We start from the raw sequence: 17,521 nt of genomic DNA, 5'->3' as shown, positions 1-17,521 counted from the left end.
AATATCTCTGATGAAGCCTGAAATCCTGCAGGACTTAGCAATTGGTCTTGGAAGAAAAATGGCACCATCGTCAGGGCTGGAAGACTTTGTGCCTGAGCCAGCGTCCGAGCGGTCACAAGAATCCTTGTTGCACACTCTTCCCCTTGAGGAATGAGGACAAGGCAGTGCCCACAGGTGTCCTCATCCGAAGTTGGGTTATTCTTTTACCCAGCTCAGCTCACTCAAGTTGCAAATCTGTGAATGCAGACTTGGAATGGAATGCCCTAAAACCAGCTTCAGCTAGCCCAAAGTTGGGGAGTAGAAGGGGGAGGGGAGAAGTATGATTTAAATTATGATTTTAAATGAATATGAGGTTGCTCTTTCCTTTCCAAAATTTGAAACCTGCCTTGCATTCCTGGCTAGAATAAATAAGACGTTTGACGTTTTCCTGCAAGGTAAAAGGTAGACGTAAGAAGTGTGTGAGGAGATGTGTTCTCCCTCCTGCTCTCCGCCTACACCAGCAGCTCAAGGATTTCCCTGGTTTCGATTGCCTCATTCCCCACCCTGGGCTGTTCTGTCCCTCAGGCAGGGCCTTGGGGCCTGTGAAATCAGGGGCCCCGGGAGCATCTAGCAGGTGCCTTGACTGAGGGTGTGAAGTCAACAGGGACCTATGGTGAAGGTTGCCTCATGGAACCCTAATTTAGCTCATAAGGGTCCTTCACTAAGCTCTTCTGACCTGATGCTCTATTTCTAAAGGCATCCTTCCCTTTCCTTATTCTCTGTCTTTTTCTGGGATGTGGGCTGAGTTTGGGGTGTTAGTACAGACACTGTGGTGGGAGAGATCTTTCTTACTTTTTCAATTATGTTCTCTCTCTCCCTCTCTGTCTCTGTCTGTCTCTCTCTGTCTGTCTTTCCTCTTTCTCTGTCTTTCTCCTCTCTCTCCCCTTCTATGTCTTCATCTCTTTCTCCTTTCTGTCTCTCTCTCCCCATTTGCTGTCCCTCTCTGCCTCTTTCTCTGTCTTTCTCTCTCTCTGCTTCCATCTCTCCTCCTTTCTTGTTTTCTTTCTTTCTCAACCTCCTCTGGCTCCAAATGAGATCTAAACCAGATTTGAAATCCTGCCTTTAACTTTGTGAGAAACCACTATTCACTGCTTTGAATTTCAGAAATTAGAAATACTGAGCATATGTCCCCCTAGGCACCAGGGAAAAGCATTTTCTTGTTCACAGAGGTGTCACCTCTTTTCCCTTGCAGAATTCTGCCCTGGGGAAGATCTCATGTGTGGGCCTGAATTAAAAAATGTGACTAGAAAGTAATAATGTGGTCCACCTTTTTTTTTTTTTTTTCCTGAGAAATGAGTGTGATCCCCTTCGGATAGGCGCTCTGAGAGTCTGAGCATTTATTCCAGTCCACTGCTTTCGGGACATTGAGTTTAGACTCTGCCTGGTATTTTGGGGGGTAATTCCCAGTATTAACAAATATTCATCCTTGGGAATGTTTTTATTTTTGGAACCAACCAAAAGCTCTTTAGAGCCCTAGTGAAGGTGGGTGATCCAGCAGGATGATGGCACATTTGGTCAGAAAGATGAAGATATGACTCTAGTGCTTCTCAGAGGAGGCGACACCCTGCAGATGGAGGGAGGATGCATAGGAGGATGTACAATATTATAACTTTGTATTAAAAAAACACCTCTTGGAAACTTAAAATAACATTAAAAGGAGGCATAAGAATTTTAGGTATGTGAAAAGGGGACTATTGGTTTCAAATGTTTGAGAAGCTGATTTAAGATAATAAAGGAAGCATTCCTGTGTAGTCAGAAAAAGAGCTGTGGACACAAGTTTCTGTGAGGACTCAAGTACATTGCAGCAGCAAGTGGTGGTGAAGCTGTCCCCACTCTGAAGCCTGGTATCAGATGCACAAGGTCAGGCATGCAGGAAATACCAGGACTGCCCACGTCCCCTCACATGAGGTCTCAGCAGGCCTCAGTCCCACCAGGAATTTTAATGGAGCTCGTTAGCTAACCAGAGAAGCCCTGGAGGAGGCCAACCTGCGATGGAGAAGAATCTGGAAACCTTCTAATGTGTGGAAGGACTGAACACATTCACAATGTGTGTCTTTAGGAGAGGAGGCCCAATGGGATATTGGCCAGCTGCCTTCAAATATTTGACAGGTTGAGGTGAAAAAAAGCTTTGACTTATTCTGTGTATCTCATGGGGGCATTTCCTTTCTTTTTCTTTTCCTTTAACCTGTTTTATTTCAAAAAGGATCGACAGCAACTTACAAAGATTCATATGACCCAACAAGACCAAATGAAATCCCAGCAGCTAGATAGTAAAATCAGAGTAAAGAGAAAAGAAAGGTTGGAAACAGACATGAAATAGAAAGGCGATTAGGACACAGAAGGATGTGGTTAAGTGGGTGACAGGTGGGGCTCTAATGTTTTATGATAGTAGAACTAAGTCAGTGAGTTACAGAAGGTTGGGCTTGGGGATAAAACTAGGAGAAATTTCCAAATTACCATTGTCCAGCCATGGGAGAGGTCACCCTGGGTGTGGAAAGGTCCTCAGCATTGCAAGATGACCTAACTCGGCCTCAAATTGTGACTATTAGCACACTGGGAGGGGAATCCCGTCCTGGAAGGAAGAGAGGCTGGGCGAAATGAACTCCCAAGTTCCACAAAAATCATTGGTTTAGGAATCGGTCTCATTCCTGTGTACATTGTGATGGGTTCACAGCCACAGTCAACTTACCCTACATGGGTCATCTGAGTGTTGTCGAGGCAGAAAAGATGTTGTATTCCTCAAAGGACCTCCCCTCAATTCCTTTCTGAAACCCATAATCCCCAAAGCCAAGTGCTTTAATTCCCTGAAGAGAGATAAGGATGAAATGCAAGACCTAAGGACTCACAACACATTTTTAAAAGTTACAACAAGTTGGAAGTGACTGACAGAGAGACCTGCCAAAGAGCAGAGGTCATGGGAAATGGAAGAGGCACGTGGCTGCTGGGCATCGAAGGAGCATCCTTCAGCGCTGCCCCACTCTGATCTCCCATGTCACCAGCATACTTCTCATACCTGGCCATGGGGACCCTGTTTTTATATGAGAAAATACATTTTTTCACACTATGGAGATTCCCTAAAGAACTAAAAATAGAACTACCATTCAATCCAGCAATACCACTACTCAGTATTTGCCCAAAGGAACATAAATCATTATATGAAAACGACACTTGCAATCGTACATTTATCACAGTACTATTCACAACAGCAAACCATGGTACCAACCTAAGTGTCCCACAGTGGATGACTGCATAAAGAAAATGTGGTATAGGCCATGTGCGGTGGCTCACACCTGTAATCCCAGCACTTTGGGAGGCCAAGGTGGGCGGATCACCTGAGGTCAGGAGTTCAAGACCAGACTGGCCAACATAGTGAAACCCCGTCTCTACTAAAAATACAAAAATTAGCCGGGTGTGGTGGCACATGTCTGTAGTCCCAGCTACTCAGGAAGCTGAGACAGGAGAATCGATTGAACCCAGGAGACGGAGGTTGCAGTGAGCGGAGACCTCACCATTGCACTCTATGCTGGGCGACAGAGCGAGATTCCATCTCAAAAAAAAAAAAAAAAAGAAAAGAAAAGAAAGAGAAAATGTGGTATATATACACCATGGAATATACTATGTAACCATAAAAATAATGAAATCCTGTCTTTTGCAGCAACAATGGATGGAGCTGAAGGCCATTACCCTTAGTGAAATAACTCAGAGACACAAAATCAAATACTGCATGTTCTCACTTATAAGTGGGAACTAAACAATGGTACACATGGATACACAGAGTGGAATAATAGGCACTGGAGATTCTAAAAGTGGGGAGGGTCGGGGGGTGAGAGTTTAAAACTTACCTATCGAGTACAGTGTTCACTGTTTGGGTGATGAGTACACTAGAAGTTCAAACCTCAGCATCACGCAATATATTCATGTAACAAAACTGCACTTGTACTCCTGAATCGTATTAAAATAAAAATAAATAAATAAACATTTTTTAAAACAGAAAATACATTTTCAGTGTTTCAGCAACCAACGTATATGCCCCATGGGTCACTGGATGTGACTAGCGTTTCTTTATTTAGTGTACTACCTAGGAAGGCTAAACATGGCCACCTTCAACGTCTGAATCTCTCCAACAACACAGTGAAAGGTTTTTTTCTTTGTCTGTCCTGGTCAAAAGAGGAGTCATGGCTCTCCTTACAGATGTGACTTGGACCTTGGCTCCTACCATCTTTTGCGCCTCCGTCGTCACTTGGCCTCTAGGCTTGCCACACAAGGGGACAGAAGGCATACCACCGTATGGCCACACCTCTGCTCACACCTCGGTGACCGATTTCCTGTCATGAGAGTTATCATCTCACTAGCTGGCTCCAGCCTTCTTGGAGAACCAACTCTCCTGGTTAACTGCTAAGGGAAGGTGAGCTACAGAGGGCATGGGAGATGGTGGGAGACCAGGCAGCCCCAGAGGTGGCCCAGGCACTCTGGCTGGAGAAAACGAGAGAAATTTTGCTTTGCTTCTGAAAGGGAGGAAACAGTGAAAGGAGCTGATCTGATCTGGTGAGCCTGGGGCCTTTTCAGGGCAGGGTGAGGGTGCGTGATGGGGGAGAAGTGCCTGGCGGAGCTTCCAAAGGGGTTTGAGGACATGGACATCTCAGGTTCGATGGAAACTTGCTTGTCTGCATTGACGTGATATAAGCAATCCTGTTTCCTCCAAATTTTCGGCAGGGTTTATTACATTCAGAATTACCATCATCCTGCCAGGTTCCAAACTGTAAGCAACAGAAACCTGTTCTGGCTAGTTGAGGAGCAAATGCATTTGGTAAAGGATATTAGCTGGATTGAAGAACTCCTGGGGACCAGAGAACTGGGCTGGAGACTTTATGGTAAAGGGTCATGCCCAGATCACCCCGGAATGGGCCCGGTGGAACCCACACTGTGGTCATTTCTAGCATAGATGCCGCAGTATGCACCATCTTCTCCTTGGAGGAGGGCCTCCAAGGCCACCTCTGTGGCTGCCTGGTCTCCCATCAACACCCCCGCCCTCCATACCTCACCTCCCCTGAGGGTTAACCAGCCGAGTGACTCCTCCAAGATGTCCAGAGCCAGTTGACGAGATAAACTTTATGGCTGGAAATAGGCCACCTTGCCTAAGGCCCTGCCACTGCTCTCTCTGAAGTCAGTGTGTAGCTGCCACCACCTTCACCAATGTCACTACCCCTGATTCAGGGTCTCCGGTGAGTTCATCTCTCTGTCCCTGGGAGATGTGCCTGAGCTCTGGAGGCAAGAGAGGCTGGCACGGCAAATCAGTTCCACGGAGACTCCCAGGTGTTCGAGATCTGAAATCTAGGAAGCCTGGATTAAAATGTATGATAAATATCCGCTCTGTGACTCCACGTGGAAATCAAGGAAGAAGTTTTAAATATATATACATATTTTTTGTCCGGGAAAAACAGAGATTTGGGACCTTATAGTATATGAACAGGAGAAGGAGTAAATCCGGACACACCCCACCAGTCCAATTTTCCTAGCAAAAATCTTGGGCAGGGTGTGGACATCCATGGATTGTAGAATGAGGTGTTTAGCGTACTCTGACCTACATCTCATGGAATTAGATGGGTCAAGGTGCTGGAATCTGATCAACCCCTTCCAATAAGAAAATACCTTAAAACTTCCCTTTGAAAATAAGAAAACTACCTAGATAGAGGAAATTATCCCAGCCATAGGAAACTAGGCAGCATATTCTGTTGCCTCTTATCAGAGTCTGGCCCTAACTGGCTGTGTGTTTGCAGGCAAGCCATTTAGCCTCTCTGGGCTTCTGTTCAATGAAGGGCTCTAGGGGATTTCTATCTGTTATTTTGCGCTCAGTGTTCACAGTTTAGTCCATTCACTTCAGGGAAACTTTCTCCTGTACTTCTCTTCTTTGAGATATAATTGATATAAAGTGTACAATGTAGTGTACAGCTTGATGACTTTTTAGGCACACATACACACACACACACACACACACACACACACACCCCTCATGTAACCACAACCCTGATCAAGATACGAAACATTTCCTACATCCAGAATGTGCCATTGCGTTTCTTCCAGCCAATACCCCACACTCCAGGTTTAACCACGGTTCCGACCTCTATCCACCATGGCTTCTTTTTGCCTGTTCTTGAACTTCATATAAAATAGAATCCTACGGTGTACTTTTGAACGTCTGGTTTCTTTCATATAAAACATGATACTTTGAGATCCATCCATGTCATTTTAGGTAGATTTTAAAAACTGCAGTTGAAAATTCTGGAATAGAAAATTATTCCTGGCTTTTAAAAATAGACACGCCATGCACAGGAAGGATGGGGAGATTTTCTAGGTCAGCAGAGGGTGCAGCGGTGTCTCCTCTGAGACTGGAGATCTTGATTCAAGCTGCAGAATGTGACTGTGTGGCTGATCCAAAGATTTTATGAACGGTGAGTAAGGGGAGGAGGAAGGGGAGAGGGGAAAGAGTGGGAAGGGGAGGGTGGGCGAGGAAGAAGGCAGGGGCGCTGGGGAGCTGCGGGAGCTCACGCTTCCTTTTCTGGCATCTACTGTTCTCTCAGATCAAGTACAGTTGTGTAAACAGATCTGTGCCTGGAATGTAAGGAAGGAGGGAGGGGAGCCAAGTAAGTCAGGGACTGCTGGAAAACAGGAAGAACTTGCCTGAAATAGACTAGCTCGTGCCTTCAGGATGGGACTCCTGGAGAAGCCATCAGGCCTGTGAATCAGGCACAGTGCCGCAGAAGCACTACCTGGCATTGTGCTGTCCAGGCCTGGGGTGGCACTGTCCCTGTCCTGGCCCCTGTACTAAACAGTCAAGTATTAATGGGTTGGCCGAGCAACTAGCCAAGCCGAGGCCCCCGTGGCTTAGGGGCTCGTCTTTACTCAGAGAGATGAGTGTGGGATTGGCGGGGACCGTCCCTTCCAGTCCCCGCTCATCTTCCCCTCCCACTCCACCCCCAGCCAGCTGCTCTCAGCCTCTCAGCATCAGGGCATTGAAAACTTGCATCACACTGCAGGGAACTTTGTAATCGTGAAATAGTTCATGAGAGATGGAGGGTGGACTTTTACCTTTGAATCTTTGTTCGTAAACAAATGGTGCTGTAAGAGTGGGAATTCCATACCATCTCCCAATGCATCCCATCATTAACAGGTTTTTGCCTCTTTACCTGCATGTTTCTTAACCGTGATTATTATTCTTTTGAGATAGGGTCTCACTCTGTCACCCAGGTTACAGTGCAATGGCATAATCTCAGGCTCACTGTAACCTCTGCCTCCTGGGCTCAAGCAATACTCCTGACTGAACCTCCAAGTAGCTAGGATGACAGGGATGTGCCAGCATGCCCCGCTAATTTTTGTATTTTTTGTAGAGACAGGGTTTCACCATATTGTCCAGGGTGGTCTGAAACTCCTGGGCTCAAGCAATCCACCCGCCTCAGTCTCCCAAAGTGCTGGGATTACAGGCGTGAGTCACAATGCTTGGCCTAATTATTTTAATGAAGTATGAAAAAAATATTTTTTGCTCTGACCAAAGCTGATTTTGTATTCTGCCCCATTCTGTTCACTTTATTATTTCCTTATAGGCGTTAAGCAACTGGACACTTCTGTTTACATACTAACAAAGCCCATGGACTCAGGTACACTGAGGATTCAGTTGCTGTTGTATCCATTAGGACTTTTGGCCTTGAAAAAATTTCTTTAAAAAAAATATTTAGACTTTTTTTTTTGAGACAGAGTCGCCCTGTTTAATGCAACCCTTGCTTCCTCATTTTCTTCCCCAGTTTCTATTCTATTATCCCCAGTATTCTATTCTATTCTATCGTTTTGTCCATGAGTACCCAAGGTTTAGCTCCTACTTATAAGTGAGAACATGTGGTGTTTGATTTTCTGTTCCTGCATTAAGTTGCTTAGAATAATGGCCTCCAGCTACATCCATGTCACTGCAAAGGACACGTAAAATCTTATCTTTAAAAAAACAATGTCAGCCGGGCGTGGTGGCTCACACCTGTAATCCCAGCACTTTGGGAGGCAGAGGTGGGTGGATCACCTGAGGTCAGGAGTTTGAGGCCAGCCTGGCCAACATGGTGAAACCCCGCCTCTACTAAAAATACAAAAAATTAGCCAGGCATTGTGGCAGGCACCTGTAATCCCAGCTACTAAGGAGGCTGAGGCAGGAGAATTGCTAGAGCCCGGGAGGCAGGAGGCGGAGGTTACAGTGAGCCGAGGACATGTGCCACTGCACTCCAGCCTGGGTGACTCCATCTCAAAGAAAAAACAAAACAAAACAAAACAAAAAAATAATGTCAAATCCAGGGCCAGTGAAAAATTGTTTCCAAATTGGCCATGCTCCAAAGTGGATTTTTAAAAGTGGAATGAACAATAATGGGACACAAGTATACACCTATTAGAATGGTGAAAATCCCAGTAGCTGGCAATAGCAATTTCTGGTGAGGACATGGAGTAACAGAAGCCTCATTCACTGCTGGTGGGAAAGCAAAATGGTTCAGCCACTTTGGAAGACAGTCTGACAGTTTCTACAAAGCTAAGCATACTCTCACGATATAATGCAGCAATTGCACTCCAAAGTATTTACCCGACTGATTTGAAAACTTACGTCTGCACAACAATTGGCACTCAAATGTTTACAGCAGCTTTATCCATGATTGCCAAAACATGGAAGCAACTGAGATGTCCTTTAACAGGTGGATGAATAAACAATCTATGGTATATCCATACAGTGGAATACTATTTAACAATTAAAAAGGAATGGACCCTCAGTCCAAAAAACAATGTGGATGAATCTTGAACGCATATTGCTAAGTGAAAGGAGGCATCATGAAAAGACTGCATATTGTATGATTTCATTTTGTAATATTCTGGTAAGGGAAGAATTATAAAGATAGAAAACACATTCATGTTCATCAGGAGATTGGGGAAAGAGAGGGGAGGGATAGGGAAAGCACCCAGAATTGTTGTATGGCCATGAAACTATTTCATAAGACACTGTAGTTGTGGAGATATGACATTATGGATTTATCAGTTAGGAGACTGGTAATCCCAGGATGGAATCTAGCCTGTGGCAAAAGAATCTAACTGTATTGCAATGTGGCATAACCTCACTGAAGGTGGCAGGAGAAAAGGTGCAGACCTAAGTAACTTTGGAAATGAGTGGAGCCTGCAGGACTAAAGACAAAAGAAACAATACAGAAATACTATACTCCAGCTGATAAAGTTGTTCTTATGTGCTTTGGGTTAACAATTTTGAGACTTCTCTACATGTATACCTGGATTAAGAATATTAGTAAAAGATGATGGATGGTGGGATGCAGGTTTCTCTCTATTGGAGTAAATGGTTACAGAAAGCCAAGGAAGTGCCTAGAATGAACCATGTGGTGCTCTGTGAGAGACAGTATGAGACATTAGTCTAGACTCATGTTTAGCTTAACATCAATACAGATGGATAATTATGGAAATAATTCTGGATATGTGTACATACACAGGTAGACACACCCTCATATATTTCCAAATTCTGTCTGCTGAGAGGGCCTAGACTCAATGAACCCTGGTAACAACAAGCACACTCATTACCCTAATTTTGGTTTCTAACGCCATTGAAGGAACCAGAGCTCCTTGGAGAAATGGCTGAGTTTAAGGATGTGATGGGAAATGCACCTGGAGATGAACCTGGAACCTCTTATAATCACAGAAGATAAGAAGGACCTCAGAAAACAAAAGCATGTGGCCAGGTGCGGTGGCTCAGGCCTGTTATCCCAGCACTTGGGAGGCCAATGCGGGTGGATCACTTGAGGTCGGGAGTTCAAGATCAGCCTGACCAACATGATGAAACCCTGTCTCTATTAAAAATACAAAAAATTAGCCAGGTGTGATGGCAAATGCCTGCAATCACAGCTACTTGGGAGACTGAGGTGGGAGAATTGCTTGAACTCGGGAGGCAGAGGTTGCAGTGAGCTTAGATAGCGCCATTGCACTCCAGCCTGGGTGACAGAGCAAGACTCCATCTCAAAACAAACAAACAAAACAAATTAAAAATCACAAAAGCATGGAGTTACATCAAAAGAACACAGGAGCCGACAGAAAGGGCTCCCAACGGCCAAATCCAGAACCATTTGAGAAACAAAGTAAATAATGTAATTTGGATTATAAACCCAAAGTATAAAATAATAACTGTGTGTCTGTAGTTAGATAAATAAGTGATTGAATAGCTAAATACACAGGGTAGAATAGGCAAATCTCGTATTCAGAATTTCAAATAATCTATGTAGATACTTGCTTCTCAAAGAGGTGGGACATAACTTCCCACAAGTAAATGTAGGCTGTGCCTAGTGACTTCCTTCCGATGAGTAGGGTGTGGAAAATATCAGGGTTGGGACGGAGACTGCCTCAGCCAGGTCATGAAGGCCAACATCAATAGTGACAAGTCATGCTGATGTATGGACCCTTGATGTGATGCAGTGAGAATGGCATGTTACTTCTGAGATCTTCCTCTCAAAATCCTAACCCCAGTCTAATCATAAGAAACATGTCAGACAAAAGTAAATTGAAGGGCCTTCTGCAAAATACCTGACCTCTCCTTAAAACTGGAGAGGTCACCAAAGACAAGCAAAGTCTAAGAAACTGTCTAAGAGCCAAGAGCAGCCAAAGGAGACACAACGACTTATTATAATATATCCTGGATGGGATCCTGGGACAGAAGACAGACATTACATGAAAACGAAGGGGGGGCCGGGCACAGTGGCTCACGCCTATAATCCCAGCACTTTGGGAGGCGGAAGCGGGCAGATCACTTGAGGTCAGGAGTTCGAGACTAGCCTGGCCAACATGGTGAAACCCCATCTCTACTAAAAATACAAAAATTAGCTGGGCGTGATGGCAGGCATCGGTAATCCCAGCTACTCAGGAGGCTGAGGCAGGAAAACCACTTGAACCCAGGAGGCGAAGGTTGTAGTGAGCTGAGATCGCACCATTGCACTCCAGCCTGGGCAACAGAGCGAGACTCCATCTAAAATACAAAATGAAACAAAACAAAAATGAAGGGAATCTGAGTGAAACCTGGACTTGATTAATAATAAGTATGCGTCAGTGTTAGTGTGACAAATGTGCCATAGGAATGTAAGGTATTGACAATCGGGGAAACTGGGTGTGGGGCTGTAAAAACTCTGTGTTTGCTTTGCAACTTCCTGTACATCTAAGACGATTTTAAAATATAAAGTTTATTTAAAGTGGAATGGATAAACACAGCTAACATTTATGCCAAGGTAAAGAAAAATTTTGTTCACCAGAAATTCTCTGAATTGTATCAAAAATCTAACAATGAATTTGGAAGATGTGCTTTGATGAGTGCTTCTGGAATCCAGGCTGAGCCTCCGTGCTCCCTACTGCAAAAGGCGAATCCTCATCCCCTAGATATGAGAGAAAAAGAGGAATATGTTTTGTACAAGGATAAGTTTTGCTCATGAGAGGAATGCAAATAAGAAGTGGGAGAGGGAAGGCCCAGGAAGTCAAGTGGAGAGTGGTAGGAAAATTGTGAAGGGGTGTGAGAAAGCTTCCTTCTTCAGCAACGCCTCCTTACTCATTCAAACTCTGGGTGGGTGTGAATTTTTAAAATCTTAATAGAAAACTGATGAAGAGGCTGAGTTTTACATTGGGGTAAAGAAAGAGGAATGTAAGATGTCAAAGCTTTTAAGCCATTTTATTTAATAAAGACCTACAAGGTTTGAAGTTTTTTGGGAATTAACAGGAATCCTCAGTAGGGCAGCTCAACCCTAGTCCTGGGATGGAGGATTTCAAGGCAATGGGATCTACCTGTCAAGGGGCAGAGAGGACCACCAGGTGACGTCTGGAGAGATGCTGATTTAAATTGTTGACTCAAACTGAAAATTACCTTAATAACGAAAAGTTGAGTGCTATCTCAGACCATTGGAGGGTTAGTCACTAAATCAAGAGCATCATGCTGAATCACTGCTACTGCTTCTCTCCCTCTTCCCCCGCCCTCTGAAACTATGGCCAGACACTGGCAAAGTTGTGAGGCAGTCTAGGGTCATTTCTGGTTTTCTTTCTCCAGCCCACCTATTTTCAATGACCTTCTCCCTTCACTACCTCTCGAACTCCATCTCTACAAGGTTTCTTGCATCTTTAAGTCATGAACACGATAATATCAACCGCTAAGTTCCAATGGCATTTGCCCTAAAAAACAAAATTAGGGGAAAGAAGCAAATCAAGTAATTTCTAAGGCTTTCAGGCTCTGTGGTTTTAACTTGGTCTGGGAAAGGTATTCTGAGTAGGCCGTTGGTATTAAAATCATGCATGATGCTCTTGCTCATAAGTGGGAGTTGAACGATGAGAACACATGGACACAGGGAGGGGAACATCACACACCGGGGCCTGTTGGGGGGTGGGGGCTAGAGGAGGGATAACATTAGGAGAAATACCGAATGTAGATAACGGGTTGATGGATGCAGCAAACCACCATGGCAGGTGTGTATACCTACGTAACGAACCTTCTTCTGCACAATGTATCCCAGAACTTAAAGCATAATAATAATAATAATAAAAACCATGCATGAATGCAACATTCCTCTAAGTGCGGCTCCTGGACCGAAAGCATCAATATCACCCTGAAATGTGTTAGAAATGCCAAGTCTCAGGCCCTACCCCAGACCAACTACACGAATGACTTGGGGGTGGGCCTCAGAATCTGTGTCTTAGACTCTCCAGGTGATTCTGATGTTGTCCTAAGTTTAAGAAACACTGATTTAGTGAGTCCCAATTCTTCCCCACAAGGCCAAAGCGTGGGGTGAGGGTTGTGCACTGTGAGTGGCTCTAAAAGCTGATTGCAGGTAAGAATCACCTGGGAACTTAAAAAAAAAAAAAAAGCTTTCCTTGCCTGGGCCCCATCCCCAGAGGCTCTGATTTATGGCTTACTTTTCAAAGCCCACCCCCCCCAAGTGGTTAGAATCTGCAGCCAGTGCTGAGAACCCCTGCTCCAGGATCCAATCCCAGGCCTTATCTTTTCCTCTAAGGTCCCTTACTCAAACTTGAGCTATGAAGGGCCAGCATCAGAATCCCCTGGAGGCCTTTTTAAACCACCTCGGAGTATCTGATCCAGGAGGTCTGGGGTGGAATCCAAAATTTTGCATTTCTAACAAGTTCCCAGGTGAGGCCGAGGCTGCCGGTCCAGTGACTCCGCTTTGAGAAGCACTGAGGTAAGGTTCAGACCTGAGTATCTGCCTGTCAACCCCACTGCCATCCGGCCTGCCCCACATACACATAGAGGGACTTTGAATGAGCAGCAGTTGGATTTACTTGGAAATATGAAAAAGCTGGAAGGGCCTCCGTGCACTTCCTCACAAACACGGGAGCCTGTCCCCTTCCAATCTCCACGTTGGCTCCTCCTCTCACCTCCTGCATAGCGAGGTCGGCTAAATAATGGTTCCCAGAGCTGCGTGTTCTAATCCCTGGATCCTGTGATTGTGCCGTTACATGGCAAAAGAGATGCAGCCGTGATTCAGGATCTTGAGATGGGGAGAGGAGCTTGGATTATTTGGGGGCCCGTAAATGCAATTACTAGGGTCCTTATAACAGGGAGGCGGAGGGAGGTCCGACTCAGAAGGCGATGATATCACCACTGATGCAAGATGCTCCTCTGCTGGGTTAGAGGAGGGCGGCTGAGCCATGGGCCAAGAGGCCACGGAGCAGGCTCTCCCAGACAGCCTCCTGGGGAAGCACAGCTGCGCCATACCTCAATTTCTGCTGGGAAAACTGACTTCGGACTCCTGACCTCCAGAACTGTGTAAAGAGATGTTTTATGCTACCAAGTTTGTGGTAATTTGTTAGCAGCCACAGGAAACTCTCTCTCTCGTTCTCTCTCTCTCTCTCTCTCGTTCTCTCTCTCTCTCACACACACACACACACACACTCTTTCACACACACAGCAAAAGCACCAAGAGGCCATGGGAGAAATCAGAAATCATATATGAGTTTGTCCAACACATTTTCCTATAACCCACTTTCTCTCCACAATCCTGTGAAATAAGCAAGGAAGTAGTAGTAGTAGTAGTAGTAGTAGTGGTGTACCCATTTTACAGATGAGGAAGCAGTCTTTGCCACTGTCCGTTGCTAGTGGGTAGGGGATTTGGGACTCAAACCCGGAATCCGAGGCCCTGTCTCCTGTTTTCCCAAGCTCTGCCCCTCTGCTCTCTCAGCACATCCCCAGAGTCCATTTCCTTTGCTGAAAACAACGACTCATTCTCTGTTGGACACCTGCAAGGAATTACTCCGGTGCCTCCCTCGCTAACCTGTTGTTCATCACTCCGTCAGTTTGCAGGAATTGAATCACTGCTGCTCAGAAATTGCCAGGACATCTGCTTTCCATCACTGTCCCCAGGGAACCAGGCTCTCTGACATTGCAGTCACCTCCACCTCTCTCCTTAGCCATGGCTCTCGAACGCTTTTGGAGACATTTAGAAAAGGAGTTGACACAGAAGCATCATGCTGGATGAAGACTGCTTTTCAGAAGACTTCGCCATTCCAGCCTGTTGAGCCTAAGGGTTTCAAACACGTCTCCCCACCCGCCAGTCACTGCTTGTCCTGATTCAAAGAGACTTGAATCTATCCAAGGAGGTGGATAGAGAGCAGCTTGTCATTGGTCAGACGTGGTCGTTTTTGCAGTCCAGGCACTGGGACAGAAGCCAGCAAGCAAACTGATCTCAAAGGTAAAATGGTAACATATGGGCTTCCTAGGGGGACGTGTGTCTCAAACACTGACAGAGTTGGCCACATTCTGCAAAGCAGAGGACAAAATCCATTTGCCACAACAGACTGTTAGAGGTGTTGGTTGAGTCACCTGGACTCACCCACCTTGCAGATGGGGGGCTTTTTACCTGATTGTGGGAACTTGGCCTGTTAAGAGTCTAACAAGATCTAGGTGATCAGAGAACTATCTTAAGAGCACGAAAGGGCCAGGTGCAGGGGGTCACACCTGTAATCCCAGCACTTTGGGAGGCTGAGGTAGGTGGATCATGAGGTCGGGAGTTTGAGACCAGCCTGGCCAATATGGTGAAACCGTGTCTCTACTAAAACTACAAAAATTAACTGTGTGTGGTGGCATACACCTGTAGTCCCAGCTGCTCAGGAGGCTGAGGCAGGAGAATTGCTTGAACCTGGGAGGCAGAGGTTGCAGTGAACCGAGATCACGCCACTGCACTCCAGCCTGGGCAACAGAGCAAGACTCCATCAAAAAAAAAAAAAAAAAAAAAAAGAGCAAGAAAGGCAAAAACAGCGTCTTGGGGTGGGAGCAAGGGCAAGACTGCTTCATGGCACATCTTGGAGAATGTTTGCTTGTGGATGGTCCTGTGCCCAGCTCTGGCTTCTTTCTGAGGAGCACCAAGGGGAACAGCATTAGAAATTGTCTATTAAAAGGGAAATAGAAAAGCTCTTGCAGTTAAAGTTCATATTTAGGCAGCATTTCCGTTTAATAACATGTAGTATTTTATAGGCTTTATGCTCTTCAATTGACATTTGAAACAGGTCTTAGAATGTCAAGGCTCTTGTACCTGGGGAAGAAAAGTGTGAGAGAGAAGGAGGTGTGTGTCATATTCCAGTGCACTTTGAGACTGGATGAGCACCGCTGTGGCGTGTGCACCAGCCTTGCTTTGATCACAGAAAGCTCTGATCACAGGTCACCCTCACTAGCAGCAGACATAGATGTGAAATTGATGTCACTTCTGTCACTTCATGTCATCTCCCAGAAACTCCATGAGGAAGGCCAATTTCCCTCATTTTGTGGATGAGGAAACAGTTTTTTGTTTGTTTGTTTGTTTGTTTGTTTGAGACAGAGTCTCGCTCTGTCACCCAGGCTGGAGTGCCATGGCGCGATCTTGGCTCACTGCAACCTCCACTTTCTGGGTTCAAGCAAGTCTCCTGCCTCAGCCTCCCATGTAGCTAGGACTACAGGCGGCACACACTGCCATGCCCGGCTAATTTTTTAAAATTTTTTTTTAGTAGAGACGGGGTTTCACCATGTTGCCTAGTCTGGTCACGAACTCCTGAACTCAGGCAATCCGCCTGCCTCGGCCTCCCAAAGTGTTGGGATTACAGGCGTGAGCCACGGCACCCGGCCAACAGTTTTTAAGAAACTTGCCCAAGGTCAGTTGCTAGAAAATGGCACGGCTGGGATTTGAACCCAATAGCCTTGGCCAGAGCTCCGATCTGCTCTAACGTACTGTGTCCATAACAAGCACAGGTTTCCCTCTCGCTCTCCTCTGATCTTTACTGTCTGCATTTGAGAGTCAGGTAGGAAATCTAGACTGTCTGCCCTCGGCCCCACCACTTACACTCCACTTTCTTTTCATCAGAGGGTATTTCACCCTGAGAAAAAGAGTGAAAGAAATGAGCCAAAGAAAAGTTGAAGAACTCATCCAAAGTCATCCAACTACACAAAATCCAATGGTTTGGCCCAAGAACCCAGACTCTTAACTGTTGTGCTAAATTAGGGATAAAAATAGAGCCTACGATTTGGGTTATTTTTCACTTTTAATGAGGAAAATGTGTTCCAAGTTTAATGCCTGCCACAAAATAGGCTCTCCATAAACACCATCTATTATTATTGCTACCACTAAATGTTAATTAACACAAGATAGCCGTGCTAAACACTACTGGATTTTTCCTCTCTTCTATTTCTGCTATAACATGTCACTTTTTATTGCTTTCTCTGTCTTCCTACATTTTCAGCTTTTACTTTATTTTACACACAATTCAAAGGCCTCATAGAGGAGACACATCTTGAGTTGTCTGTTGGGGGCCATGTTTGTACCTGGTAACCCAGTGTAGTGGGACTAGGGGTTGACCCATGGCTCAGTCACGAATCAGGTTGAGCTAATCAGATTCTCTCTCTCAGGAGTTTGGAATCAAGAACATGAGCTACTGAGAGAAGATGATTGCTTGACCCGAGGTCTCCTAGAATTGAGTAAATCAAAGCCACCTTGACTGCAGAGCTACGGTGGCGTGGAGAAGCCACCACTTTGCCAGGAGAGATGCAGAAGAATGAAACAGATGCGGGCAGAGAAGACAAGCCACGTGATTTCATTCAAGGTAAGGGAGTAGCTTCAATCCTGAGTTCAGTTCCAGCCTAGGGCGGCCTATTTTTCATGTCCCTGAATTCTAAGAGCTTCTCTGGAGTAAACTTCAGCTAACTCCCATGTCTCTTGAGCTAGTTTGAGTTTGAGTGCGTCTCTCTTCCTTGCAATAAACCTGACATTAGCTCTGCCTCCTGCAGAGTGAACTCCTGGAGCCCCATGAAGGCTCTTTGACAGTGACCCTCAAAGAAAGATCTGCAGCCCCCCACAGAGATGCACAGACCCTTAGGGATCTGCAAAACTGAGCTATTCTTATGATAATACTAAGCATGATGTTACCAAATCGTGAATGGGTAAAAGATCTATTCAAAGTG

The 17,521-nt window shown here is 45.4% G+C and overlaps 1 long non-coding RNA gene across 1 annotated transcript; it reads left to right on the top strand.

Annotated features, from left to right (window-relative positions):
• The first annotated feature begins 6,414 nt into the window (after window positions 1-6,414).
• LOC140710966 (uncharacterized) lies at window positions 6,415-17,291 on the top strand. Its single transcript, XR_012092132.1, has 3 exons — window positions 6,415-6,488; window positions 14,392-14,786; window positions 16,970-17,291. It is a non-coding gene; the product is annotated as an uncharacterized lncRNA (long non-coding RNA).
• Window positions 17,292-17,521: the final 230 nt, after the last annotated feature.

This window comes from Chlorocebus sabaeus, unplaced genomic scaffold, assembly GCF_047675955.1.
Source record: "Chlorocebus sabaeus isolate Y175 unplaced genomic scaffold, mChlSab1.0.hap1 unalloc_scaffold_1107, whole genome shotgun sequence".
Lineage (NCBI taxonomy): Eukaryota > Metazoa > Chordata > Mammalia > Primates > Cercopithecidae > Chlorocebus > Chlorocebus sabaeus.
The sequence above is the reverse complement of the archived record's forward strand: the minus strand, read 5'-3'. Positions and strand labels throughout refer to the sequence as shown.